General features: G+C 43.5%; 21 non-coding genes across 21 annotated transcripts; all 21 read left to right on the forward strand.

Annotated features, from left to right (window-relative positions):
- Positions 1-912: 912 nt before the first annotated feature.
- trnar-ucu (transfer RNA arginine (anticodon UCU)) lies at positions 913-985 on the forward strand. The gene has a single exon. It is a non-coding gene; the product is annotated as a tRNA-Arg (tRNA).
- Positions 986-2,011: 1,026 nt separating this feature from the next.
- Positions 2,012-2,084, forward strand: trnar-ucu (transfer RNA arginine (anticodon UCU)). The gene has a single exon. It is a non-coding gene; the product is annotated as a tRNA-Arg (tRNA).
- Positions 2,085-3,117: 1,033 nt separating this feature from the next.
- On the forward strand, positions 3,118-3,190 carry trnar-ucu (transfer RNA arginine (anticodon UCU)). Its single transcript has one exon. It is a non-coding gene; the product is annotated as a tRNA-Arg (tRNA).
- Positions 3,191-4,216: 1,026 nt separating this feature from the next.
- Positions 4,217-4,289, forward strand: trnar-ccu (transfer RNA arginine (anticodon CCU)). Its single transcript has one exon. It is a non-coding gene; the product is annotated as a tRNA-Arg (tRNA).
- A 1,009-nt stretch (positions 4,290-5,298) lies between these two features.
- trnag-ccc (transfer RNA glycine (anticodon CCC)) lies at positions 5,299-5,371 on the forward strand. The gene has a single exon. It is a non-coding gene; the product is annotated as a tRNA-Gly (tRNA).
- Positions 5,372-6,100: 729 nt separating this feature from the next.
- Positions 6,101-6,173, forward strand: trnar-ucu (transfer RNA arginine (anticodon UCU)). The gene has a single exon. It is a non-coding gene; the product is annotated as a tRNA-Arg (tRNA).
- Positions 6,174-7,203: 1,030 nt separating this feature from the next.
- Positions 7,204-7,276, forward strand: trnar-ucu (transfer RNA arginine (anticodon UCU)). Its single transcript has one exon. It is a non-coding gene; the product is annotated as a tRNA-Arg (tRNA).
- A 1,030-nt stretch (positions 7,277-8,306) lies between these two features.
- trnar-ucu (transfer RNA arginine (anticodon UCU)) lies at positions 8,307-8,379 on the forward strand. The gene has a single exon. It is a non-coding gene; the product is annotated as a tRNA-Arg (tRNA).
- A 1,030-nt stretch (positions 8,380-9,409) lies between these two features.
- Positions 9,410-9,482, forward strand: trnar-ucu (transfer RNA arginine (anticodon UCU)). Its single transcript has one exon. It is a non-coding gene; the product is annotated as a tRNA-Arg (tRNA).
- A 1,030-nt stretch (positions 9,483-10,512) lies between these two features.
- On the forward strand, positions 10,513-10,585 carry trnar-ucu (transfer RNA arginine (anticodon UCU)). Its single transcript has one exon. It is a non-coding gene; the product is annotated as a tRNA-Arg (tRNA).
- A 1,030-nt stretch (positions 10,586-11,615) lies between these two features.
- Positions 11,616-11,688, forward strand: trnar-ucu (transfer RNA arginine (anticodon UCU)). The gene has a single exon. It is a non-coding gene; the product is annotated as a tRNA-Arg (tRNA).
- A 1,030-nt stretch (positions 11,689-12,718) lies between these two features.
- Positions 12,719-12,791, forward strand: trnar-ucu (transfer RNA arginine (anticodon UCU)). The gene has a single exon. It is a non-coding gene; the product is annotated as a tRNA-Arg (tRNA).
- A 1,029-nt stretch (positions 12,792-13,820) lies between these two features.
- Positions 13,821-13,893, forward strand: trnar-ucu (transfer RNA arginine (anticodon UCU)). Its single transcript has one exon. It is a non-coding gene; the product is annotated as a tRNA-Arg (tRNA).
- A 1,030-nt stretch (positions 13,894-14,923) lies between these two features.
- Positions 14,924-14,996, forward strand: trnar-ucu (transfer RNA arginine (anticodon UCU)). The gene has a single exon. It is a non-coding gene; the product is annotated as a tRNA-Arg (tRNA).
- Positions 14,997-16,025: 1,029 nt separating this feature from the next.
- trnar-ucu (transfer RNA arginine (anticodon UCU)) lies at positions 16,026-16,098 on the forward strand. Its single transcript has one exon. It is a non-coding gene; the product is annotated as a tRNA-Arg (tRNA).
- A 1,030-nt stretch (positions 16,099-17,128) lies between these two features.
- trnar-ucu (transfer RNA arginine (anticodon UCU)) lies at positions 17,129-17,201 on the forward strand. Its single transcript has one exon. It is a non-coding gene; the product is annotated as a tRNA-Arg (tRNA).
- Positions 17,202-18,230: 1,029 nt separating this feature from the next.
- On the forward strand, positions 18,231-18,303 carry trnar-ucu (transfer RNA arginine (anticodon UCU)). Its single transcript has one exon. It is a non-coding gene; the product is annotated as a tRNA-Arg (tRNA).
- Positions 18,304-19,333: 1,030 nt separating this feature from the next.
- On the forward strand, positions 19,334-19,406 carry trnar-ucu (transfer RNA arginine (anticodon UCU)). Its single transcript has one exon. It is a non-coding gene; the product is annotated as a tRNA-Arg (tRNA).
- Positions 19,407-20,430: 1,024 nt separating this feature from the next.
- trnar-ucu (transfer RNA arginine (anticodon UCU)) lies at positions 20,431-20,503 on the forward strand. Its single transcript has one exon. It is a non-coding gene; the product is annotated as a tRNA-Arg (tRNA).
- Positions 20,504-22,393: 1,890 nt separating this feature from the next.
- On the forward strand, positions 22,394-22,466 carry trnar-ccu (transfer RNA arginine (anticodon CCU)). The gene has a single exon. It is a non-coding gene; the product is annotated as a tRNA-Arg (tRNA).
- A 922-nt stretch (positions 22,467-23,388) lies between these two features.
- trnar-ccu (transfer RNA arginine (anticodon CCU)) lies at positions 23,389-23,462 on the forward strand. The gene has a single exon. It is a non-coding gene; the product is annotated as a tRNA-Arg (tRNA).
- Positions 23,463-26,144: the final 2,682 nt, after the last annotated feature.

Genomic DNA, 26,144 nt, shown 5'->3' on the forward strand with positions numbered 1-26,144 from the left:
TCTCTGTGCCCTTCGTGATTCTTTTTTTTATCTGCTTCTATCAGTTCGTATAGGTCATGCTGATCACACAGTGCCACAGTGGCCTAAGAAACTGGCCTCCTAATCCATGTATTGTGAGTTCAAGTATTATTTTGGGGTGCCTTAAAGTGGAGTGATGAAGTGGAAGTATGCTGGGCAGTTAACCCAGTGATTTATGGATCGAAACCATCCTCTTCTATCCAGTTTGTTTTCAGCAAACAGAAATATAAAAACTGCCATAACCCAGAGGTCGATGGATGCCTAAAAAACTGACCTCCCAAGCCAGAGATTGTGAGTTTAAGTCTTCTCAGGGGTGGCTGAAAACAGAGTGTCCCAGCGGAAGCATGCTGGGCCCATAACCCAGAGGTCTATGGATGGAAACCATCCTCTGCTAACAATCTTTATTTTTAGAAATTAATTGCAACCAGCGATCAAAAAAAGCTAAATATCATGGGCATGTCTCAGTGTCCTTCGTCATTCTAATTTTTTACTGTTTCTATCAGTTCGTATAGGTCATGCTGATTACACCATGCCCCAGTGGCCTAAAAAACTGGCCTCCCAAGCCAGGGATTGTGAGTGTAAGTCTTATCAGTGGCGGATGAAAGCAGAGTGTCCCAGCGGAAGCATGCTGGGCCCATAACCCAGAGGTCTATGGATCGAAACCATCCTCTGCAATCCATTTTTATTTTTAGAAATGAATTGCAAACATAAATAAAAAATAGCATAATTTCATGGGCATGTCTCAGTTCCCTCTGTGATTCTTTGTTTGACTGCTTCTGTCAGTTTGTATAGGTCACACTGATTACAGAGGCGCAGCGGAAGCGTGATGGCCCCGTAACCCAGAGGTCGATGGATCGAAATCACTCTCTGCTATCAAGGTAAGTTTTGGCAAGTACCCCAGTGGCCTAATGGATAAGGCACTGGCCTTCTAAGCCAGGGATTGTGGGTTCGAGTCCCATCTGGGGTGGATGAAGGCAGTTTGGGAAAGAAGAAGAGAGTTCATGTAACAAAGATGTTGAAGCCATTGTATTTTTAGAAATGAAGTGCAAATAGGGATTAAAAAAAGGATACTTTCATGGGCATCTCTCTGTGCCCTTCGTGATTCTTTTTTTTATCTGCTTCTATCAGTTCGTATAGGTCATGCTGATCACACAGTGCCACAGTGGCCTAAGAAACTGGCCTCCTAATCCATGTATTGTGAGTTCAAGTATTATTTTGGGGTGCCTTAAAGTGGAGTGATGAAGTGGAAGTATGCTGGGCAGTTAACCCAGTGATTTATGGATCGAAACCATCCTCTTCTATCCAGTTTGTTTTCAGCAAACAGAAATATAAAAACTGCCATAACCCAGAGGTCGATGGATGCCTAAAAAACTGACCTCCCAAGCCAGAGATTGTGAGTTTAAGTCTTCTCAGGGGTGGCTGAAAACAGAGTGTCCCAGCGGAAGCATGCTGGGCCCATAACCCAGAGGTCTATGGATGGAAACCATCCTCTGCTAACAATCTTTATTTTAGAAATTAATTGCAACCAGCGATCAAAAAAAGCTAAATATCATGGGCATGTCTCAGTGCCCTTCGTCATTCTAATTTTTTACTGTTTCTATCAGTTCGTATAGGTCATGCTGATTACACCATGCCCCAGTGGCCTAAAAAACTGGCCTCCCAAGCCAGGGATTGTGAGTGTAAGTCTTATCAGTGGCGGATGAAAGCAGAGTGTCCCAGCGGAAGCGTGCTGGGCCCATAACCCAGAGGTCTATGGATCGAAACCATCCTCTGCAATCCATTTTTATTTTTAGAAATGAATTGCAAACATAAATAAAAATAGCATAATTTCATGGGCATGTCTCAGTTCCCTCTGTGATTCTTTGTTTGACTGCTTCTGTCAGTTTGTATAGGTCACACTGATTACAGAGGCGCAGCGGAAGCGTGATGGCCCCGTAACCCAGAGGTCGATGGATCGAAATCACTCTCTGCTATCAAGGTAGTTTTGGCAAGTACCCCAGTGGCCTAATGGATAAGGCACTGGCCTTCTAAGCCAGGGATTGTGGGTTCGAGTCCCATCTGGGGTGGATGAAGGCAGTTTGGGAAGAAAGAAGAAGAGAGTTCATGTAACAAAGATGTTGAAGCCATTGTATTTTTAGAAATGAAGTGCAAATAGGGATTAAAAAAGGATACTTTCATGGGCATCTCTCTGTGCCCTTCGTGATTCTTTTTTTTTATCTGCTTCTATCAGTTCGTATAGGTCATGCTGATCACACAGTGCCACAGTGGCCTAAGAAACTGGCCTCCTAATCCATGTATTGTGAGTTCAAGTATTATTTTGGGGTGCCTTAAAGTGGAGTGATGAAGTGGAAGTATGCTGGGCAGTTAACCCAGTGATTTATGGATCGAAACCATCCTCTTCTATCCAGTTTGTTTTCAGCAAACAGAAATATAAAAACTGCCATAACCCAGAGGTCGATGGATGCCTAAAAAACTGACCTCCCAAGCCAGAGATTGTGAGTTTAAGTCTTCTCAGGGGTGGCTGAAAACAGAGTGTCCCAGCGGAAGCATGCTGGGCCCATAACCCAGAGGTCTATGGATGGAAACCATCCTCTGCTAACAATCTTATTTTTAGAATATTAATTGCAACCAGCGATCAAAAAAAGCTAAATATCATGGGCATGTCTCAGTGCCCTTCGTCATTCAATTTTTTTACTGTTTCTATCAGTTCGTATAGGTCATGCTGATTACACCATGCCCCAGTGGCCTAAAAAACTGGCCTCCCAAGCCAGGGATTGTGAGTGTAAGTCTTATCAGTGGCGGATGAAAGCAGAGTGTCCCAGCGGAAGCGTGCTGGGCCCATATCCCAGAGGTCTATGGATCGAAACCATCCTCTGCAATCCATTTTTATTTTTAGAAATGAATTGCAAACATAAATAAAAAATAGCATAATTTCATGGGCATGTCTCAGTTCCCTCTGTGATTCTTTGTTTGACTGCTTCTGTCAGTTTGTATAGGTCACACTGATTACAATAGGCGCAGCGGAAGCGTGATGGCCCCGTAACCCAGAGGTCGATGGAATGAAATCACTCTCTGCTATCAAGATAGGCTTTGGCTAGTACACCAGTGGCCTAATGGATAAGGCACTGGCCTTCTAAGCCAGGGATTGTGGGTTCGAGTCCCATCTGGGGTGGATGAAGGCAGTTTGGGAAAGAAGAAGAGAGTTCATGTAACTAAGATGTTGAAGCCATTGTATTTTTAGAAATGAAGTGCAAATAGGGATTAAAAAAAGGATACTTTCATGGGCATCTCTCTGTGCCCTTCGTGATTCTTTTTTTTATCTGCTTCTATCAGTTCGTATAGGTCATGCTGATCACACAGTGCCACAGTGGCCTAAGAAACTGGCCTCCTAATCCATGTATTGTGAGTTCAAGTATTATTTTGGGGTGCCTTAAAGTGGAGTGATGAAGTGGAAGTATGCTGGGCAGTTAACCCAGTGATTTATGGATCGAAACCATCCTCTTCTATCCAGTTTGTTTTCAGCAAACAGAAATATAAAAACTGCCATAACCCAGAGGTCGATGGATGCCTAAAAAACTGACCTCCCAAGCCAGAGATTGTGAGTTTAAGTCTTCTCAGGGGTGGCTGAAAACAGAGTGTCCCAGCGGAAGCATGCTGGCCCATAACCCAGAGGTCTATGGATGGAAACCATCCTCTGCTAACAATATTTATTTTTAGATATTAATTGCAACCAGCGATCAAAAAAAGCTAAATATCATGGGCATGTCTCAGTGCCCTTCGTCATTCTAATTTTTTACTGTTTCTATCAGTTCGTATAGGTCATGCTGATTACACCATGCCCCAGTGGCCTAAAAAACTGGCCTCCCAAGCCAGGGATTGTGAGTGTAAGTCTTATCAGTGGCGGATGAAAGCAGAGTGTCCCAGCGGAAGCGTGCTGGGCCCCTAACCCAGAGGTCTATGGATCGAAACCATCCTCTGCAATCCATTTTTATTTTTAGAAATTAATTGCAAACATAAATAAAAAATAGCATAATTCATGGGCATGTCTCAGTTCCCTCTGTGATTCTTTGTTTGACTGCTTCTGTCAGTTTGTATAGGTCACACTGATTACAGAGGCGCAGCGGAAGCGTGATGGCCCCGTAACCCAGATGTCGATGGATCGAAATCACTCTCTGCTATCAAGGTAAGTTTGGCAAGTACCCCAGTGGCCTAATGGATAAGGCACTGGCCTCCTAAGCCAGGGATTGAGGGTTCGAGTCCCTTCTGGGGTGGTTTGAAGCAGAGCAGTGCTGTGGAAACGTGCTGGGCCCAGAGGTCGATGAACTGAAGCCGTCCTCAGCTTGCAATTTTTATTTTTACAAATTAATTGCAACCAGCGATCAAAAAAAGCAAAATATCATGGGCTTGTCTCAGTGCCCTACGTGATTCTTTTTTTTACTGTTTCTATAAGTTCGTATAGGTCATGCTATAACAACATGCCCCAGATGCCTAAAAAAATGGCCTCCCATGCCAGGGATTGTGAGTTTAAGTCTTCTCAGGGGTGGCTGAAAACAGAGTGTCCCAGCGGAAGCGTGCTGGGCCCATAACCCAGAGGCCTATAGATCGAAACCATTCTCTGCGATCCATTTTAATTTTCAGAAATTAAACTGCAACCAGGGATTAAAAAAAGCATAATATCAATGGCATGTCTCAATGCCCTATGCGGGATGAAGCAGAGTGGCGCTGCGTCAACGTGCTGGGCCCATAACCCAGAGGTCTATGAATGAAACCATCCTCTGCTAACAATCTTTATTTTTGAAATTAATTGCAACCAGCGATCAAAAAAAGCTAAATATCATGGGCATGTCTCAGTGCCCTTCGTCATTCAAATTTTTTTACTGTTTCTATCAGTTCGTATAGGTCATGCTGATTACACCATGCCCCAGTGGCCTAAAAAACTGGCCTCCCAAGCCAGGGATTGTGAGTGTAAGTCTTATCAGTGGCGGATGAAAGCAGAGTGTCCCAGCGGAAGCGTGCTGGGCCCATATCCCAGAGGTCTATGGATCGAAACCATCCTCTGCAATCCATTTTTATTTTTAGAAATGAATTGCAAACATAAATAAAAAATAGCATAATTTCATGGCGTGTCTCAGTTCCCTCTGTGATTCTTTGTTTGACTGCTTCTGTCAGTTTGTATAGGTCACACTGATTACAGAGGCACAGCGGAAGCGTGATGGCCCCGTAACCCAGAGGTCGATGGATTGAAATCACTCTCTGCTATCAAGATAAGTTTTGGAAAGTACCCCAGTGGCCTAATGGATAAGGCACTGGCCTCCCAAGCCAGGGATTGAGGTTTCGAGTCCCTTCTGGGGTGGGTTGAAGCAGAGCGGTGCTGGGGAAACGTGCTGGGCCCAGAGGTCGATGAACTGAAGCCATACTCAGCTTGCAATTTTTATTTTTACAAATTAATTGCAACCAGCGATCAAAAAAAGCAAAATATCATGGGCTTGTCTCAGTGCCCTACGTGATTCTTTTTTTTACTGTTTCTATAAGTTCGTATAGGTCATGCTATAACACCATGCCCCAGATGCCTAAAAAAATGGCCTCCCATGCCAGGGATTGTGAGTGTAAGTCTTCTCAGGGGTGGCTGAAAACAGAGTGTCCCAGCGGAAGCGTGCTGGGCCCATAACCCAGAGGTCTATGGATCGAAACCATTCTCTGTGATCCATTTTAATTTTCAGAAATTAAACTGCAACCAGGGATTAAAAAAAGCATAATATCAATGGCATGTCTCAATGCCCTATGCGGGATGAAGCAGAGTGGCGCTGCGTCAACGTGCTGGGCCCATAACCCAGAGGTCTATGAATGAAACCATCCTCTGCTAACAATCTTTATTTTTTGAAATTAATTGCAACCAGCGATCAAAAAAAGCTAAATATCATGGGCATGTCTCAGTTCCCTCTGTGATTCTTTGTTTGACTGCTTCTGTCAGTTTGTATAGGTCACACTGATTACAGAGGCGCAGCGGAAGCGTGATGGCCCCGTAACCCAGAGGTCGATGGATCGAAATCACTCTCTGCTATCATGATCAGTTTTGGCAAGTACCCCAGTGGCCTAATGGATAAGGCACTGGCCTTCTAAGCCAGGGATTGTGGGCTCGAGTCCCATCTGGGGTGGATGAAGGCAGTTTGGGAAAGAAGAAGAGAGTTCATGTAACAAAGATGTTGAATCCATCGTATTTTTAGAAATGAAGTGCAAATAGGGATTAAAAAAAGGATACTTTCATGGGCATCTCTCTGTGCCCTTCGTGATTCTTTTTTTTTATCTGCTTCTATCAGTTCGTATAGGTCATGCTGATCACACAGTGCCACAGTGGCCTAAGAAACTGGCCTCCTAATCCATGTATTGTGAGTTCAAGTATTATTTTGGGGTGCCTTAAAGTGGAGTGATGAAGTGGAAGTATGCTGGGCAGTTAACCCAGTGATTTATGGATCGAAACCATCCTCTTCTATCCAGTTTGTTTTCAGCAAACAGAAATATAAAAACTGCCATAACCCAGAGGTCGATGGAATGCCTAAAAAACTGACCTCCCAAGCCAGAGATTGTGAGTTTAAGTCTTCTCAGGGGTGGCTGAAAACAGAGTGTCCCAGCGGAAGCATGCTGGGCCCATAACCCAGAGGTCTATGGATGGAAACCATCCTCTGCTAACAATCTTTATTTTTAGAAATTAATTGCAACCAGCGATCAAAAAAAGCTAAATATCATGGGCATGTCTCAGTGTCCTTCGTCATTCTAATTTTTTACTGTTTCTATCAGTTCGTATAGGTCATGCTGATTACACCATGCCCCAGTGGCCTAAAAAACTGGCCTCCCAAGCCAGGGATTGTGAGTGTAAGTCTTATCAGTGGCGGATGAAAGCAGAGTGTCCCAGCGGAAGCGTGCTGGGCCCATATCCCAGAGGTCTATGGATCGAAACCATCCTCTGCAATCCATTTTATTTTTAGAAATGAATTGCAAACATAAATAAAAAATAGCATAATTTCATGGGCATGTCTCAGATCCCTCTGTGATTCTTTGTTTGACTGCTTCTGTCAGTTTGTATAGGTCACACTGATTACAGAGGCGCAGCGGAAGCGTGATGGCCCCGTCACCCAGAGGTCGATGGATCGAAATCACTCTCTGCTATCAAGGTAAGTTTTGGCAAGTACCCCAGTGGCCTAATGGATAAGGCACTGGCCTTCTAAGCCAGGGATTGTGGGTTCGAGTCCCATCTGGGGTGGATGAAGGCAGTTTGGGAAAGAAGAAGAGAGTTCATGTAACAAAGATGTTGAAGCCATTGTATTTTTAGAAATGAAGTGCAAATAGGGATTAAAAAAGGATACTTTCATGGGCATCTCTCTGTGCCCTTCGTGATTCTTTTTTTTTATCTGCTTCTATCAGTTCGTATAGGTCATGCTGATCACACAGTGCCACAGTGGCCTAAGACACTGGCCTCCTAATCCATGTATTGTGAGTTCAAGTATTATTTTGGGGTGCCTTAAAGTGGAGTGATAAAGTGGAAGTATGCTGGGCAGTTAACCCAGTGATTTATGGATCGAAACCATCCTCTTCTATCCAGTTTGTTTTCAGCAAACAGAAATATAAAAACTGCCATAACCCAGAGTTCGATGGATGCCTAAAAAACTGACCTCCCAAGCCAGAGATTGTGAGTTTAAGTCTTCTCAGGGGTGGCTGAAAACAGAGTGTCCCAGCGGAAGCATGCTGGGCCCATAACCCAGAGGTCTATGGATGGAAACCATCCTCTGCTAACAATATTTATTTTTACATATTAATTGCAACCAGTGATCAAAAAAAGCTAAATATCATGGGCATGTCTCAGTGCCCTTCGTCATTCAATTTTTTTACTGTTTCTATCAGTTCGTATAGGTCATGCTGATTACACCATGCCCCAGTGGCCTAAAAAACTGGCCTCCCAAGCCAGGGATTGTGAGTGTAAGTCTTATCAGTGGCGGATGAAAGCAGAGTGTCCCAGCGGAAGCGTGCTGGGCCCCTAACCCAGAGGTCTATGGATCGAAATCCATCCTCTGCAATCCATTTTTATTTTTAGAAATTAATTGCAAACATAAATAAAAAATAGCATAATTTCATGGGCATGTCTCAGTTCCCTCTGTGATTCTTTGTTTGACTGCTTCTGTCAGTTTGTATAGGTCACACTGATTACAGAGGCGCAGCGGAAGCGTGATGGCCCCGTAACCCAGAGGTCGATGGATCGAAATCACTCTCTGCTATCAAGATAAGTTTTGGCAAGTACCCCAGTGGCCTAATGGATAAGGCACTGGCCTTCTAAGCCAGGGATTGTGGGTTCGAGTCCCATCTGGGGTGGATGAAAGGCAGTTTGGGAAAGAAGAAGAGAGTTCATGTAACAAAGATGTTGAAGCCATTGTATTTTTAGAAATGAAGTGCAAATAGGGATTAAAAAAAGGATACTTTCATGGGCATCTCTCTGTGCCCTTCGTGATTCTTTTTTTTATCTGCTTCTATCAGTTCGTATAGGTCATGCTGATCACACAGTGCCACAGTGGCCTAAGAAACTGGCCTCCTAATCCATGTATTGTGAGTTCAAGTATTATTTTGGGGTGCCTTAAAGTGGAGTGATGAAGTGGAAGTATGCTGGGCAGTTAACCCAGTGATTTATGGATCGAAACCATCCTCTTCTATCCAGTTTGTTTTCAGCAAACAGAAAAATAAAAACTGCCATAACCCAGAGGTCGATGGATGCCTAAAAAACTGACCTCCCAAGCCAGAGATTGTGAGTTTAAGTCTTCTCAGGGGTGGCTGAAAAAAGAGTGTCCCAGCGGAAGCATGCTGGGCCCATAACCCAGAGGTCTATGGATGGAAACCATCCTCTGCTAACAATATTTATTTTTAGAAATTAATTGCAACCAGCGATCAAAAAAAGCTAAATATCATGGGCATGTCTCAGTGTCCTTCGTCATTCTAATTTTTTACTGTTTCTATCAGTTCGTATAGGTCATGCTGATTACACCATGCCCCAGTGGCCTAAAAAACTGGCCTCCCAAGCCAGGGATTGTGAGTGTAAGTCTTATCAGTGGCGGATGAAAGCAGAGTGTCCCAGCGGAAGCGTGCTGGGCCCCTAACCCAGAGGTCTATGGATCGAAACCATCCTCTGCAATCCATTTTTATTTTTAGAAATGAATTGCAAACATAAATAAAAAATAGCATAATTTCATGGGCATGTCTCAGTTCCCTCTGTGATTCTTTGTTTGACTGCTTCTGTCAGTTTGTATAGGTCACACTGATTACAGAGGCGCAGCGGAAGTGTGATGGCCCCGTAACCCAGAGGTTGATGGATCGAAATCACTCTCTGCTATCAAGGTAAGTTTTGGCAAGTACCCCAGTGGCCTAATGGATAAGGCACTGGCCTTCTAAGCCAGGGATTGTGGGTTCGAGTCCCATCTGGGGTGGATGAAGGCAGTTTGGGAAAGAAGAAGAGAGTTCATGTAACAAAGATGTTGAAGCCATTGTATTTTTAGAAATGAAGTGCAAATAGGGATTAAAAAAAGGATACTTTCATGGGCATCTCTCTGTGCCCTTCGTGATTCTTTTTTTTTATCTGCTTCTATCAGTTCGTATAGGTCATGCTGATCACACAGTGCCACAGTGGCCTAAGAAACTGGCCTCCTAATCCATGTATTGTGAGTTCAAGTATTATTTTGGGGTGCCTTAAAGTGGAGTGATGAAGTGGAAGTATGCTGGGCAGTTAACCCAGTGATTTATGGATTGAAACCATCCTCTTCTATCCAGTTTGTTTTCAGCAAACAGAAATATAAAAACTGCCATAACCCAGAGGTCAATGGATGCCTAAAAAACTGACCTCCCAAGCCAGAGATTGTGAGTTTAAGTCTTCTCAGGGGTGGCTGAAAACAGAGTGTCCCAGCGGAAGCATGCTGGGCCCATAACCCAGAGGTCTATGAATGGAAACCATCCTCTGCTAACAATCTTTCTTTTTAGAAATTAATTGCAACCAGCGATCAAAAAAAGCTAAATATCTTGGGCATGTCTCAGTGTCCTTGGTCATTCTAATTTATTACTGTTTCTATCAGTTCGTATAGGTCATGCTGATTACACCATGCCCCAGTGGCCTAAAAAACTGGCCTCCCAAGCCAGGGATTGTGAGTGTAAGTCTTATCAGTGGCGGATGAAAGCAGAGTGTCCCAGCGGAAGCGTGCTGGGTCCATATCCCAGAGGTCTATGGATCGAAACCATTCTCTGCAATCCATTTTTATTTTTAGAAATGAATTGCAAACATAAATAAAAAATAGCATAATTTCATGGGCATGTCTCAGTTCCCTCTGTGATTCTTTGTTTGACTTCTTCTGTCAGTTTGTATAGGTCACACTGATTACAGAGGCGCAGCGGAAGTGTGATGGCCCCGTAACCCAGAGGTCGATGGATCGAAATCACTCTCTGCTATCAAGGTAAGTTTTGGCAAGTACCCCAGTGGCCTAATGGATAAGGCACTGGCCTTCTAAGCCAGGGATTGTGGGTTCGAGTCCCATCTGGGGTGGATGAAGGCAGTTTGGGAAAGAAGAAGAGAGTTCATGTAACAAAGATGTTGAAGCCGTTGTATTTTTAGAAATGAAGTGCAAATAGGGATTAAAAAAAGGATACTTTCATGGGCATCTCTCTGTGCCCTTCGTGATTCTTTTTTTTTATCTGCTTCTATCAGTTCGTATAGGTCATGCTGATCACACAGTGCCACAGTGGCCTAAGAAACTGGCCTCCTAATCCATGTATTGTGAGTTCAAGTATTATTTTGGGGTGCCTTAAAGTGGAGTGATGAAGTGGAAGTATGCTGGGCAGTTAACCCAGTGATTTATGGATCGAAACCATCCTCTTCTATCCAGTTTGTTTTCAGCAAACAGAAAAATAAAAACTGCCATAACCCAGAGGTCGATGGATGCCTAAAAAACTGACCTCCCAAGCCAGAGATTGTGAGTTTAAGTCTTCTCAGGGGTGGCTGAAAAAAGAGTGTCCCAGCGGAAGCATGCTGGGCCCATAACCCAGAGGTCTATGGATGGAAACCATCCTCTGCTAACAATCTTTATTTTTAGAAATTAATTGCAACCAGCGATCAAAAAAAGCTAAATATCATGGGCATGTCTCAGTGTCCTTCGTCATTCTAATTTTTTACTGTTTCTATCAGTTCGTATAGGTCATGCTGATTACACCATGCCCCAGTGGCCTAAAAAACTGGCCTCCCAAGCCAGGGATTGTGAGTGTAAGTCTTATCAGTGGCGGATGAAAGCAGAGTGTCCCAGCGGAAGCGTGCTGGGCCCATATCCCAGAGGTCTATGGATCGAAACCATCCTCTGCAATCCATTTTTATTTTTAGAAATGAATTGCAAACATAAATAAAAAATAGCATAATTTCATGGGCATGTCTCAGTTCCCTCTGTGATTCTTTGTTTGACTGCTTCTGTCAGTTTGTATAGGTCACACTGATTACAGAGGCGCAGCGGAAGCGTGATGGCCCCGTAACCCAGAGGTCGATGGATCGAAATCACTCTCTGCTATCAAGGTAAGTTTTGGCAAGTACCCCAGTGGCCTAATGGATAAGGCACTGGCCTTCTAAGCCAGGGATTGTGGGTTCGAGTCCCATCTGGGGTGGATGAAGGCAGTTTGGGAAAGAAGAAGAGAGTTCATGTAACAAAGATGTTGAAGCCATTGTATTTTTAGAAATGAAGTGCAAATAGGGATTAAAAAAAGGATACTTTCATGGGCATCTCTCTGTGCCCTTCGTGATTCTTTTTTTTTATCTGCTTCTATCAGTTCGTATAGGTCATGCTGATCACACAGTGCCACAGTGGCCTAAGAAACTGGCCTCCTAATACATGTATTGTGAGTTCAAGTATTATTTTGGGGTGCCTTAAAGTGGAGTGATGAAGTGGAAGTATGCTGGGCAGTTAACCCAGTGATTTATGGATTGAAACCATCCTCTTCTATCCAGTTTGTTTTCAGCAAACAGAAATATAAAAACTGCCATAACCCAGAGGTCAATGGATGCCTAAAAAACTGACCTCCCAAGCCAGAGATTGTGAGTTTAAGTCTTCTCAGGGGTGGCTGAAAACAGAGTGTCCCAGCGGAAGCATGCTGGGCCCATAACCCAGAGGTCTATGAATGGAAACCATCCTCTGCTAACAATCTTTCTTTTTAGAAATTAATTGCAACCAGCGATCAAAAAAAGCTAAATATCTTGGGCATGTCTCAGTGTCCTTGGTCATTCTAATTTATTACTGTTTCTATCAGTTCGTATAGGTCATGCTGATTACACCATGCCCCAGTGGCCTAAAAAACTGGCCTCCCAAGCCAGGGATTGTGAGTGTAAGTCTTATCAGTGGCGGATGAAAGCAGAGTGTCCCAGCGGAAGCGTGCTGGGCCCATATCCCAGAGGTCTATGGATCGAAACCATCCTCTGCAATCCATTTTTATTTTTAGAAATGAATTGCAAACATAAATAAAAAATAGCATAATTTCATGGGCATGTCTCAGTTCCCTCTGTGATTCTTTGTTTGACTTCTTCTGTCAGTTTGTATAGGTCACACTGATTACAGAGGCGCAGCGGAAGTGTGATGGCCCCGTAACCCAGAGGTCGATGGATCGAAATCACTCTCTGCTATCAAGGTAAGTTTTGGCAAGTACCCCAGTGGCCTAATGGATAAGGCACTGGCCTTCTAAGCCAGGGATTGTGGGTTCGAGTCCCATCTGGGGTGGATGAAGGCAGTTTGGGAAAGAAGAAGAGAGTTCATGTAACAAAGATGTTGAAGCCGTTGTATTTTTAGAAATGAAGTGCAAATAGGGATTAAAAAAAGGATACTTTCATGGGCATCTCTCTGTGCCCTTCGTGATTCTTTTTTTTATCTGCTTCTATCAGTTCGTATAGGTCATGCTGATCACACAGTGCCACAGTGGCCTAAGAAACTGGCCTCCTAATCCATGTATTGTGAGTTCAAGTATTATTTTGGGGTGCCTTAAAGTGGAGTGATGAAGTGGAAGTATGCTGGGCAGTTAACCCAGTGATTTATGGATTGAAACCATCCTCTTCTATCCAGTTTGTTTTCAGCAAACAGAAAAATAAAAACTGCCATAACCCAGAGGTCGATGGATGCCTAAAAAACTGACCTCCCAAGCCAGAGATTGTGAGTTTAAGTCTTCTCAGGGGTGGCTGAAAACAGAGTGTCCCAGCGGAAGCATGCTGGGCCCATAACCCAGAGGTCTATGGATGGAAACCATCCTCTGCTAACAATCTTTATTTTTAGAAATTAATTGCAACCAGCGATCAAAAAAAGCTAAATATCATGGGCATGTCTCAGTGTCCTTCGTCATTCTAATTTTTTACTGTTTCTATCAGTTCGTATAGGTCATGCTGATTACACCATGCCCCAGTGGCCTAAAAAACTGGCCTCCCAAGCCAGGGATTGTGAGTGTAAGTCTTATCAGTGGCGGATGAAAGCAGAGTGTCCCAGCGGAAGCGTGCTGGGCCCATATCCCAGAGGTCTATGGATCGAAACCATCCTCTGCAATCCATTTTTATTTTTAGAAATGAATTGCAAACATAAATAAAAAATAGCATAATTTCATGGGCATGTCTCAGTTCCCTCTGTGATTCTTTGTTTGACTGCTTCTGTCAGTTTGTATAGGTCACACTGATTACAGAGGCGCAGCGGAAGCGTGATGGCCCCGTAACCCAGAGGTCGATGGATCGAAATCACTCTCTGCTATCAAGGTAAGTTTTGGCAAGTACCCCAGTGGCCTAATGGATAAGGCACTGGCCTTCTAAGCCAGGGATTGTGGGTTCGAGTCCCATCTGGGGTGGATGAAGGCAGTTTGGGAAAGAAGAAGAGAGTTCATGTAACAAAGATGTTGAAGCCATTATATTTTTAGAAATGAAGTGCAAATAGGGATTAAAAAAAGGATACTTTCATGGGCATCTCTCTGTGTCCTTCGTGATTCTTTTTCTTTATCTGCTTCTATCAGTTCGTATAGGTCATGCTGATCACACAGTGCCACAGTGGCCTAAGAAACTGGCCTCCTAATCCATGTATTGTGAGTTCAAGTATTATTTTGGGGTGCCTTAAAGTGGAGTGATGAAGTGGAAGTATGCTGGGCAGTTAACCCAGTGATTTATGGATCGAAACCATCCTCTTCTATCCAGTTTGTTTTCAGCAAACAGAAAAATAAAAACTGCCATAACCCAGAGGTCGATGGATGCCTAAAAAACTGACCTCCCAAGCCAGAGATTGTGAGTTTAAGTCTTCTCAGGGGTGGCTGAAAAAAGAGTGTCCCAGCGGAAGCATGCTGGGCCCATAACCCAGAGGTCTATGGATGGAAACCATCCTCTGCTAACAATCTTTATTTTTAGAAATTAATTGCAACCAGCGATCAAAAAAAGCTAAATATCATGGGCATGTCTCAGTGTCCTTCGTCATTCTAATTTTTTACTGTTTCTATCAGTTCGTATAGGTCATGCTGATTACACCATGCCCCAGTGGCCTAAAAAACTGGCCTCCCAAGCCAGGGATTGTGAGTGTAAGTCTTATCAGTGGCGGATGAAAGCAGAGTGTCCCAGCGGAAGCGTGCTGGGCCCATATCCCAGAGGTCTATGGATCGAAACCATCCTCTGCAATCCATTTTTATTTTTAGAAATGAATTGCAAACATAAATAAAAAATAGCATAATTTCATGGGCATGTCTCAGTTCCCTCTGTGATTCTTTGTTTGACTGCTTCTGTCAGTTTGTATAGGTCACACTGATTACAGAGGCGCAGCGGAAGCGTGATGGCCCCGTAACCCAGAGGTCGATGGATCGAAATCACTCTCTGCTATCAAGGTAAGTTTTGGCAAGTACCCCAGTGGCCTAATGGATAAGGCACTGGCCTTCTAAGCCAGGGATTGTGGGTTCGAGTCCCATCTGGGGTGGATGAAGGCAGTTTGGGAAAGAATAAGAGAGTTCATGTAACAAAGATGTTGAAGCCATTATATTTTTAGAAATGAAGTGCAAATAGGGATTAAAAAAAGGATACTTTCATGGGCATCTCTCTGTGCCCTTCGTGATTCTTTTTTTTATCTGCTTCTATCAGTTCGTATAGGTCATGCTGATCACACAGTGCCACAGTGGCCTAAGAAACTGGCCTCCTAATCCATGTATTGTGAGTTCAAGTATTATTTTGGGGTGCCTTAAAGTGGAGTGATGAAGTGGAAGTATGCTGGGCAGTTAACCCAGTGATTTATGGATCGAAACCATCCTCTTCTATCCAGTTTGTTTTCAGCAAACAGAAATATAAAAACTGCCATAACCCAGAGGTCGATGGATGCCTAAAAAACTGACCTCCCAAGCCAGAGATTGTGAGTTTAAGTCTTCTCAGGGGTGGCTGAAAACAGAGTGTCCCAGCGGAAGCATGCTGGGCCCATAACCCAGAGGTCTATGGATGGAAACCATCCTCTGCTAACAATCTTTATTTTTAGAAATTAATTGCAACCAGCGATCAAAAAAAGCTAAATATCATGGGCATGTCTCAGTGTCCTTCGTCATTCTAATTTTTTACTGTTTCTATCAGTTCGTATAGGTCATGCTGATTACACCATGCCCCAGTGGCCTAAAAAACTGGCCTCCCAAGCCAGGGATTGTGAGTGTAAGTCTTATCAGTGGCGGATGAAAGCAGAGTGTCCCAGCGGAAGCGTGCTGGGCCCATATCCCAGAGGTCTATGGATCGAAACCATCCTCTGCAATCCATTTTTATTTTTAGAAATGAATTGCAAACATAAATAAAAAATAGCATAATTTCATGGGCATGTCTCAGTTCCCTCTGTGATTCTTTGTTTGACTGCTTCTGTCAGTTTGTATAGGTCACACTGATTACAGAGGCGCAGCGGAAGCGTGATGGCCCCGTAACCCAGAGGTCGATGGATCGAAATCACTCTCTGCTATCAAGGTAAGTTTTGGCAAGTACCCCAGTGGCCTAATGGATAAGGCACTGGCCTTCTAAGCCAGGGATTGTGGGTTCGAGTCCCATCTGGGGTGGATGAAGGCAGTTTGGGAAAGAAGAAGAGAGTTCATGTAACAAAGATGTTGAAGCCATTGTATTTTTAGAAATGAAGTGCAAATAGGGATTAAAAAAAGGATACTTTCATGGGCATCTCTCTGTGCCCTTCGTGATTCTTTTTTTTATCTGCTTCTATCAGTTCGTATAGGTCATGCTGATCACACAGTGCCACAGTGGCCTAAGAAACTGGCCTCCTAATCCATGTATTGTGAGTTCAAGTATTATTTTGGGGTGCCTTAAAGTGGAGTGATGAAGTGGAAGTATGCTGGGCAGTTAACCCAGTGATTTATGGATCGAAACCATCCTCTTCTATCCAGTTTGTTTTCAGCAAACAGAAATATAAAAACTGCCATAACCCAGAGGTCGATGGATGCCTAAAAAACTGACCTCCCAAGCCAGAGATTGTGAGTTTAAGTCTTCTCAGGGGTGGCTGAAAACAGAGTGTCCCAGCGGAAGCATGCTGGGCCCATAACCCAGAGGTCTATGGATGGAAACCATCCTCTGCTAACAATCTTTATTTTTAGAAATTAATTGCAACCAGCGATCAAAAAAAGCTAAATATCATGGGCATGTCTCAGTGTCCTTCGTCATTCTAATTTATTTACTGTTTCTATCAGTTCGTATAGGTCATGCTGATTACACCATGCCCCAGTGGCCTAAAAAACTGGCCTCCCAAGCCAGGGATTGTGAGTGTAAGTCTTATCAGTGGCGGATGAAAGCAGAGTGTCCCAGCGGAAGCGTGCTGGGTCCATATCCCAGAGGTCTATGGATCGAAACCATCCTCTGCAATCCATTTTTATTTTTAGAAATGAATTGCAAACATAAATAAAAAATAGCATAATTTCATGGGCATGTCTCAGTTCCCTCTGTGATTCTTTGTTTGACTGCTTCTGTCAGTTTGTATAGGTCACACTGATTACAGAGGCGCAGCGGAAGTGTGATGGCCCCGTAACCCAGAGGTCGATGGATCGAAATCACTCTCTGCTATCAAGGTAAGTTTTGGCAAGTACCCCATTGGCCTAATGGATAAGGCACTGGCCTTCTAAGCCAGGGATTGTGGGTTCGAGTCCCATCTGGGGTGGATGAAGGCAGTTTGGGAAAGAAGAACAGAGTTCATGTAACAAAGATGTTGAAGCCGTTTTATTTTTAGAAATGAAGTGCAAATAGGGATTAAAAAAAGGATACTTTCATGGGCATCTCTCTGTGCCCTTCGTGATTCTTTTTTTTATCTGCTTCTATCAGTTCGTATAGGTCATGCTGATCACACAGTGCCACAGTGGCCTAAGAAACTGGCCTCCTAATCCATGTATTGTGAGTTCAAGTATTATTTTGGGGTGCCTTAAAGTGGAGTGATGAAGTGGAAGTATGCTGGGCAGTTAACCCAGTGATTTATGGATCGAAACCATCCTCTTCTATCCAGTTTGTTTTCAGCAAACAGAAATATAAAAACTGCCATAACCCAGAGGTCGATGGATGCCTAAAAAACTGACCTCCCAAGCCAGAGATTGTGAGTTTAAGTCTTCTCAGGGGTGGCTGAAAACAGAGTGTCCCAGCGGAAGCATGCTGGGCCCATAACCCAGAGGTCTATGGATGGAAACCATCCTCTGCTAACAATATTTATTTTTAGATATTAATTGCAACCAGCGATCAAAAAAAGCTAAATATCATGGGCATGTCTCAGTGCACTTCGTCATTCTAATTTTTTACTGTTTCTATCAGTTCGTATAGGTCATGCTGATTACACCATGCCCCAGTGGCCTAAAAAACTGGCCTCCCAAGCCAGGGATTGTGAGTGTAAGTCTTATCAGTGGCGGATGAAAGCAGAGTGTCCTAGCGGAAGCGTGCTGGGCCCATAACCCAGAGGTCTATGGATCGAAATCATCCTCTGCAATCCATTTTTATTTTTAGAAATTAATTGCAAACATAAATAAAAAATAGCATAATTTCATGGGCATGTCTCAGTTCCCTCTGTGATTCTTTGTTTGACTGCTTCTGTCAGTTTGTATAGGTCACACTGATTACAGAGGCGCAGCGGAAGCGTGATGGCCCCGTAACCCAGATGTCGATGGATCGAAATCACTCTCTGCTATCAAGGTAGGTTTTGGCAAGTACCTCAGTGGCCTAATGGATAAGGCACTGGCCTTCTAAGCCAGGGATTGTGGGTTCGAGTCCCATCTGGGGTGGATGAAGGCAGTTTGGGAAAGAAGAAGAGAGTTCATGTAACAAAGATGTTGAAGCCATTGCATTTTTAGAAATGAAGCACAAATAGGGATTAAAAAAGGATACTTTCATGGGCATCTCTCTGTGCCCTTCGTGATTCTTTTTTTTAATCTGCTTCTATCAGTTCGTATAGGTCATGCTGATCACACAGTGCCACAGTGGCCTAAGAAACTGGCCTCCTAATACATGTATTGTGAGTTCAAGTATTATTTTGGGGTGCCTTAAAGTGGAGTGATGAAGTGGAAGTATGCTGGGCAGTTAACCCAGTGATTTATGGATCGAAACCATCCTCTTCTATCCAGTTTGTTTTCAGCAAACAGAAATATAAAAACTGCCATAACCCAGAGGTCGATGGATGCCTAAAAAACTGACCTCCCAAGCCAGAGATTGTGAGTTTAAGTCTTCTCAGGGGTGGCTGAAAACAGAGTGTCCCAGCGGAAGCATGCTGGGCCCATAACCCAGAGGTCTATGGATGGAAACCGTCCTCTGCTAACAATATTTATTTTTAGATATTAATTGCAACCAGCGATCAAAAAAAAGCTAAATATCATGGGCATGTCTCAGTGCCCTTCGTCATTCAATTTTTTTACTGTTTCTATCAGTTCGTATAGGTCATGCTGATTACACCATGCCCCAGTGGCTTAAAAAACTGGCCTCCCAAGCCAGGGATTGTGAGTGTAAGTCTTATCAGTGGTGGATGAAAGCAGAGTGTCCCAGCGGAAGCGTGCTGGGCCCCTAACCCAGAGGTCTATGGATCGAAACCATCCTCTGCAATCCATTTTTATTTTTAGAAATTAATTGCAAACATAAATAAAAAATAGCATAATTTCATGGGCATGTCTCAGTTCCCTCTGTGATTCTTTGTTTGACTGCTTCTGTCAGTTTGTATAGGTCACACTGATTACAGAGGCGCAGCGGAAGCGTGATGGCCCCGTAACCCAGATGTCGATGGATCGAAATCACTCTCTGCTATCAAGGTAGGTTTTGGCAAGTACCCCAGTGGCCTAATGGATAAGGCACTGGCCTTCTAAGCCAGGGATTGTGGGTTTGAGTCCCATCTGGGGTGGATGAAGGCAGTTTGGGAAAGAAGAGAGTTCATGTAACTAAGATGTTGAAGCCATTATATTTTTAGAAATGAAGTGCAAATAGGGATTAAAAAAAGGATACTTTCATGGGCATCTCTCTGTGCCCTTCGTGATTCTTTTTATTTATCTGCTTCTATCAGTTCGTATACATGATGATCACACAGTGCCACAGTGGCCTAAGAAACTGGCCTCCTAATGCATGTATTGTGAGTTCAAGTATTATTTTGGGGTGCCTTAAAGTGGAGTGATGAAGTGGAAGTATGCTGGGCAGTTAACCCAGTGATTTATGGATCGAAACCATCCTCTTCTATCCAGTTTGTTTTCAGCAAACAGAAATATAAAAACTGCCATAACCAAGAGGTCGATGGATGCCTAAAAAACTGACCTCCCAAGCCAGAGATTGTGAGTTTAAGTCTTCTCAGGGGTGGCTGAAAACAGAGTGTCCCAGCGGAAGCATGCTGGGCCCATAACCCAGAGGTCTATGGATGGAAACCATCCTCTGCTAACAATCTTTATTTTTAGAAATTAATTGCAACCAGCGATCAAAAAAAGCTAAATATCATGGGCATGTCTCAGTGTCCTTCGTCATTCTAATTTTTTACTGTTTCTATCAGTTCGTATAGGTCATGCTGATTACACCATGCCCCAGTGGCCTAAAAAACTGGCCTCCCAAGCCAGGGATTGTGAGTGTAAGTCTTATCAGTGGCGGATGAAAGCAGAGTGTCCCAGCGGAAGTGTGCTGGGCCCCTAACCCAGAGGTCTATGGATCGAAACCATCCTCTGCAATCCATTTTTATTTTTAGAAATGAATTGCAAACATAAATAAAAAATAGCATAATTTCATGGGCATGTCTCAGTTCCCTCTGTGATTCTTTGTTTGACTGCTTCTGTCAGTTTGTATAGGTCACACTGATTACAGAGGCGCAGCGGAAGCGTGATGGCCCAGTAACCCAGATGTCGATGGATCGAAATCACTCTCTGCTATCAAGGTAGGTTTTGGCAAGTACCCCAGTGGCCTAATGGATAAGGCACTGGCCTTCTAAGCCAGGGATTGTGGGTTTGAGTCCCATCTGGGGTGGATGAAGGCAGTTTGGGAAAGAAGAAGAGAGTTCATGTAACTAAGATGTTGAAGCCATTATATTTTTAGAAATGAAGTGCAAATATCGATTAAAAAAAGGATACTTTCATGGGCATCTCTCTGTGCCCTTCGTGATTCTTTTTTTTTATCTGCTTCTATCAGTTCGTATAGGTCATGCTGATCACACAGTGCCACAGTGGCCTAAGAAACTGGCCTCCTAATACATGTATTGTGAGTTCAAGTATTATTTTGGGGTGCCTTAAAGTGGAGTGATGAAGTGGAAGTATGCTGGGCAGTTAACCCAGTGATTTATGGATCGAAACCATCCTCTTCTATCCAGTTTGTTTTCAGCAAACAGAAAAATAAAAACTGCCATAACCCAGAGTTCGATGGATGCCTAAAAAACTGACCTCCCAAGCCAGAGATTGTGAGTTTAAGTCTTCTCAGGGGTGGCTGAAAACAGAGTGTCCCAGCGGAAGCATGCTGGGCCCATAACCCAGAGGTCTATGGATGGAAACCATCCTCTGCTAACAATCTTTATTTTTAGAATTAATTGCAACCAGCGATCAAAAAAAGCTAAATATCATGGGCATGTCTCAGTGTCCTTCGTCATTCTAATTTTTTACTGTTTCTATCAGTTCGTATAGGTCATGCTGATTACACCATGCCCCAGTGGCCTAAAAAACTGGCCTCCCAAGCCAGGGATTGTGAGTGTAAGTCTTATCAGTGGCGGATGAAAGCAGAGTGTCCCAGCGGAAGCGTGCTGTGCCCATATCCCAGAGGTCTATGGATCGAAACCATCCTCTGCAATCCATTTTTATTTTTAGAAATGAATTGCAAACATAAATAAAAAATTGCATAATTTCATGGGCATGTCTCAGTTCCCTCTGTGATTCTTTGTTTGACTGCTTCTGTCAGTTTGTATAGGTCACACTGATTACAGAGGCGCAGCGGAAGCGTGATGGCCCCGTAACCCAGAGGTCGATGGATCGAAATCACTCTCTGCTATCAAGGTAAGTTTTGGCAAGTACCCCAGTGGCCTAATGGATAATGCACTGGCCTTCTAAGCCAGGGATTGTGGGTTCGAGTCCTATCTGGGGTGGATGAAGGCAGTTTGGGAAAGAAGAAGAGAGTTCATGTAACAAAGATGTTGAAGCTATTGTATTTTTAGAAATGAAGTGCAAATAGGGATTAAAAAAAGGATACTTTCATGGGCATCTCTCTGTGCCCTTCGTGATTCTTTTTTTTTATCTGCTTCTATCAGTTCGTATAGGTCATGCTGATCACACAGTGCCACAGTGGCCTAAGAAACTGGCCTCCTAATCCATGTATTGTGAGTTCAAGTATTATTTTGGGGTGCCTTAAAGTGGAGTGATGAAGTGGAAGTATGCTGGGCAGTTAACCCAGTGATTTATGGATCGAAACCATCCGCTTCTATCCAGTTTGTTTTCAGCAAACAGAAATATAAAAACTGCTAACAATCTTTATTTTTACAAATTAATTGCAACCAGCGTTCAAAAAAGCTAAATATCATGGGCATGTCTCAGTGCCCTAAATGATTCTTTTTTTTTACTGTTTCTATCAGTTTGTATAGGTCATGCTATAACACCATGCCCCAGATGCCTAAAAAACTGGCCTCCCATGCCAGGGATTGTGAGTTTAAAGTCTTGTCAGGGGCGGCTGCAGAGTTTCCCAGCGGAAGCGTGCTGGGCCCATAACCCAGAGGTCGATGGATGGAAACCATCCTCTGCTATCCAGTTTTATTTTTAGCAATGAAGTGCAAACATAAATGAAAAAAAGCATAATTTCATGGGCATTTCTCGTTGCATTCCATTATATATTTTCCTTACTGCTTCTAACAGTTCGTATAGGTCATGCTATCTTCACAGTGCCCCAGTGGCCTAATGGATAAGGCACTGGCCTCCTAAGCCAGGGATTGAGGGTTCGAGTCCCTTCTGGGGTGGGTGAAGCAGAGCGGTGCTGTGGAAACGTGCTGTGCCCAGAGGGTCGATGAACTGAAGCCATCCTCAGCTTGCAATTTTTATTTTTACAAATTAATTGCAACCAGCGATCAAAAAAAGCAAAATATCATGGGCTTGTCTCAGTGCCCTACGTGATTCTTTTTTTTACTGTTTCTATAAGTTCGTATAGGTCATGCTATAACACCATGCCCCAGATGCCTAAAAAAATGGCCTCCCATGCCAGGGATTGTGAGTTTAAGTCTTCTCAGGGGTGGCTGAAACAGAGTGTCCCAGCGGAAGCGTGCTGGGCCCATAACCCAGAGGCCTATAGATCGAAACCATTCTCTGCGATCCATTTTAATTTCAGAAATAAACTGCAACCAGGGATTAAAAAAAGCATAATATCAATGGCATGTCTCAATGCCCTATGCTTGTTGAAGCAGAGTGGCGCTGCGTCAACGGTGCTGGGCCCATAACCCCAGAGGTCTATGGATGGAAAACATCCTCTGCTAACATCTTTATTTTTAGAAATGAATTGCAACCAGCGATCAAAAAAGCTAAATATCATGGGCATGTCTCAGTGCCCTTCGTCATTCTAATTTTTTACTGTTTCTATCCGTTCGTGTAGGTCATGCTGATTACACCATGCCCCAGTGGCCTAAAAAAACTGGCCTCCCATGCCAGGGATTGTGAGTTTAAGTCTTGTCAGGGGCGGCTGCAGAGTTTCCCAGCGGAAGCGTGCTGGGCCCATAACCCAGAGGTCGATGGATGGAAACCATCCTCGCTATCCAGTTTTATTTTTAGCAATGAAGTGCAAACATAAATGAAAAAAAGCATAATTTCATGGGCATTTCTCGTTGCCTTCCATGATATATTTTCCTTACTGCTTCTAACAGTTCGTATAGGTCATGGTATCTACACAGTGCCCCAGTGGCCCTAATGGATAAGGCACTGGCCTCCTAAGCCAGGGATTGAGGGTTCGAGTCCCTTCTGGGGTGGTTGAAGCAGAGCGGTGCTGTGGAAACGTGCTGTGCCAGAGGTCGATGAACTGAAGCCATCCTCAGCTTGCAATTTTTATTTTTACAAATTAATTGCACCAGCGATACAAAAAAAGCAAAATATCATGGGCTTGTCTCAGTGCCCTACGTGATTCTTTTTTTTACTGTTTCATAAGTTCGTATAGGTCATGCTATAACACCATGCCCCAGATGCCTAAAAAAATGGCCTCCCATGGCCAGGGATTTGTGAGTTTAAGTCTTCTCAGGGTGGCTGAAAACAGAGTGTCCCAGCTGGAAGCGTGCTGGCCCATAACCCAGAGGCTATAGATCGAAACCATTCTCTGCGATCCATTTTAATTTTCAGAAATTAAACTGCAACCAGGGATTAAAAAAAGCATAATATCAATGGCATGTCTCAATGCCCTATGCTTGTTGAAGCAGAGTGGCGCTGCGTCAACGTGCTGGGCCCATAACCCAGAGGTCTATGGATGGAAACATCCTCTGCTAACAATCTTTATTTTTAGAAATGAATTGCAACCAGCGATCAAAAAAGCTAAATATCATGGGCATGTCTCAGTGCCCTTCGTCATTCTAATTTTTTACTGTTTCTATCATGTTCGTGTAGGTCATGCTGATTACACCATGCCCCAGTGGCCTAAAAAACTGGCCTCCCAGCCAGGGATTGTGAGTGTAAGTCTTATCAGTGGCGGATGAAAGCAGAGTGTCCCAGCTGAAGCGTGCTGGGCCCCTAACCCAGAGGTCTATGGATCGAAACCATCCTCTGCAATCCATTTTTATTTTTAGAAATTAATTGCAAACATAAATAAAAAATAGCATAATTTCATGGGCATGTCTCAGTTCCCTCTGTGATTCTTTTTTTTTATCTGCTTCTATCAGTTCGTATAGGTCATTCTGATCACACAGTGCCACAGTGACCTAAGACACTGGCCTCCTAATCCATGTATTGTGAGTTCAAGTATTATTTTGGGGTGCCTTAAAGTGGAGTGATGAAGTGGAAGTATGCTGGGCAGTTAACCCAGTGATTTATGGATCGAAACCATCCTCTTCTATCCATTTTTTTTCAGCAAACAGAAATATAAAAACTGCCATAACCCAGAGGTCGATGGATGCCTAAAAAACTGACCTCCCAAGCCAGAGATTGTGAGTTTAAGTCTTCTCAGGGGTGGCTGAAAACAGAGTGTCCCAGCGGAAGCATGCTGGGCCCATAACCCAGAGGTCTATGGATCGAAACCATCCCTCTGCTAACAATATTTATTTTTAGATATTAATTGCAACCAGCGATCAAAAAAGCTAAATATCATGGGCATGTCTCAGTGCCCTTCGTCATTAAATTTTTTTTACTGTTTCTATCAGTTCGTATAGGTCATGCTGATTACACCATGCCCCAGTGGCCTAAAAACTGGCCTCCCAAGCCAGGGATTGTGAGTGTAAGTCTTTTCATTGGCGGATGAAAGCAGAGTGTCCAGCGGAAGCGTGCTGGGCCCCTAACCCAGAGGTCTATGGATCGAACCATCCTCTGCATCCATTTTTATTTTTAGAAATGAATTGCAAACATAAATAAAAAATAGCATAATTTCATGGGCATGTCTCAGTTCCCTCTGTGATTCTTTGTTTGACTGCTTCTGTCAGTTTGTTTAGGTCACACTGATTACAGAGGCGCAGCGGAAGCGTGATGGCCCCGTAACCCAGATGTCGATGGATCGAAATCACTCTCTGCTATCAAGGTAGGTTTCGGCAAGTACCCCAGTGGCCTAATGGATAAGGTACTCGCCTTCTAAGCCAGGGATTGTGGGTTTGAGTCCCATCTGGGGTGGATGAAGGCAGTTTTGGGAAAGAAGAAGAGAGTTCATGTAACAAAGACTTTGAAGCCATTGTATTTTTAGAAATGAAGTGCAATTAGGGATTAAAAAAAGGATACTTTCATGGGCATCTCTCTGTGCCCTTCGTGATTCTTTTTTTTTATCTGCTTCTATCAGTTCGTATAGGTCATGCTGATCACACAGTGCCACAGTGGCCTAAGAAACTGGCCTCCTAATACATGTATTGTGAGTTCAAGTATTATTTTGGGGTGCCTTAAAGTGGAGTGATGAAGTGGAAGTATGCTGGGCAGTTAACCCGTGATTTATGGATCGAAACCATCCGCTTCTATCCAGTTTGTTTTCAGCAAACGAAATATAAAAACTGCTAACAATCTTTATTTTTACAAATTAATTGCAACCAGCGTTCAAAAAAGCTAAATATCATGGGCATGTCTCAGTGCCCTAAATGATTCTTTTTTTTACTGTTTCTATCAGTTTTGTAAGGTCATGCTATAACACCATGCCCCAGAGCCTAAAAAACTGGCCTCCCATGCCAGGGATTGTGAGTTTAAGTCTTGTCAGGGGCGGCTGCAGAGTTTCCCAGCGGAAGCGTGCTGGGCCCATAACCCAGAGGTCGATGGATGGAAACCATCCTGCTATCCAGTTTTATTTTTAGCAATGAAGTGCAAACATAAATGAAAAAAGCATAATTTCATGGGCATTTCTCGTTGCATTCCATTATATATTTTCCTTACTGCTTCTAACAGTTCGTATAGGTCATGCTATCTTCACAGTGCCCCGTGGCCTAATGGATAAGGCACTGGCCTCCTAAGCCAGGATTGAGGGTTCGAGTCCCTTCTGG

The sequence above is a fragment of the Salmo trutta genome, unplaced genomic scaffold (genome assembly GCF_901001165.1).
Source record: "Salmo trutta unplaced genomic scaffold, fSalTru1.1, whole genome shotgun sequence".
NCBI classification, from domain to species: domain Eukaryota; kingdom Metazoa; phylum Chordata; class Actinopteri; order Salmoniformes; family Salmonidae; genus Salmo; species Salmo trutta.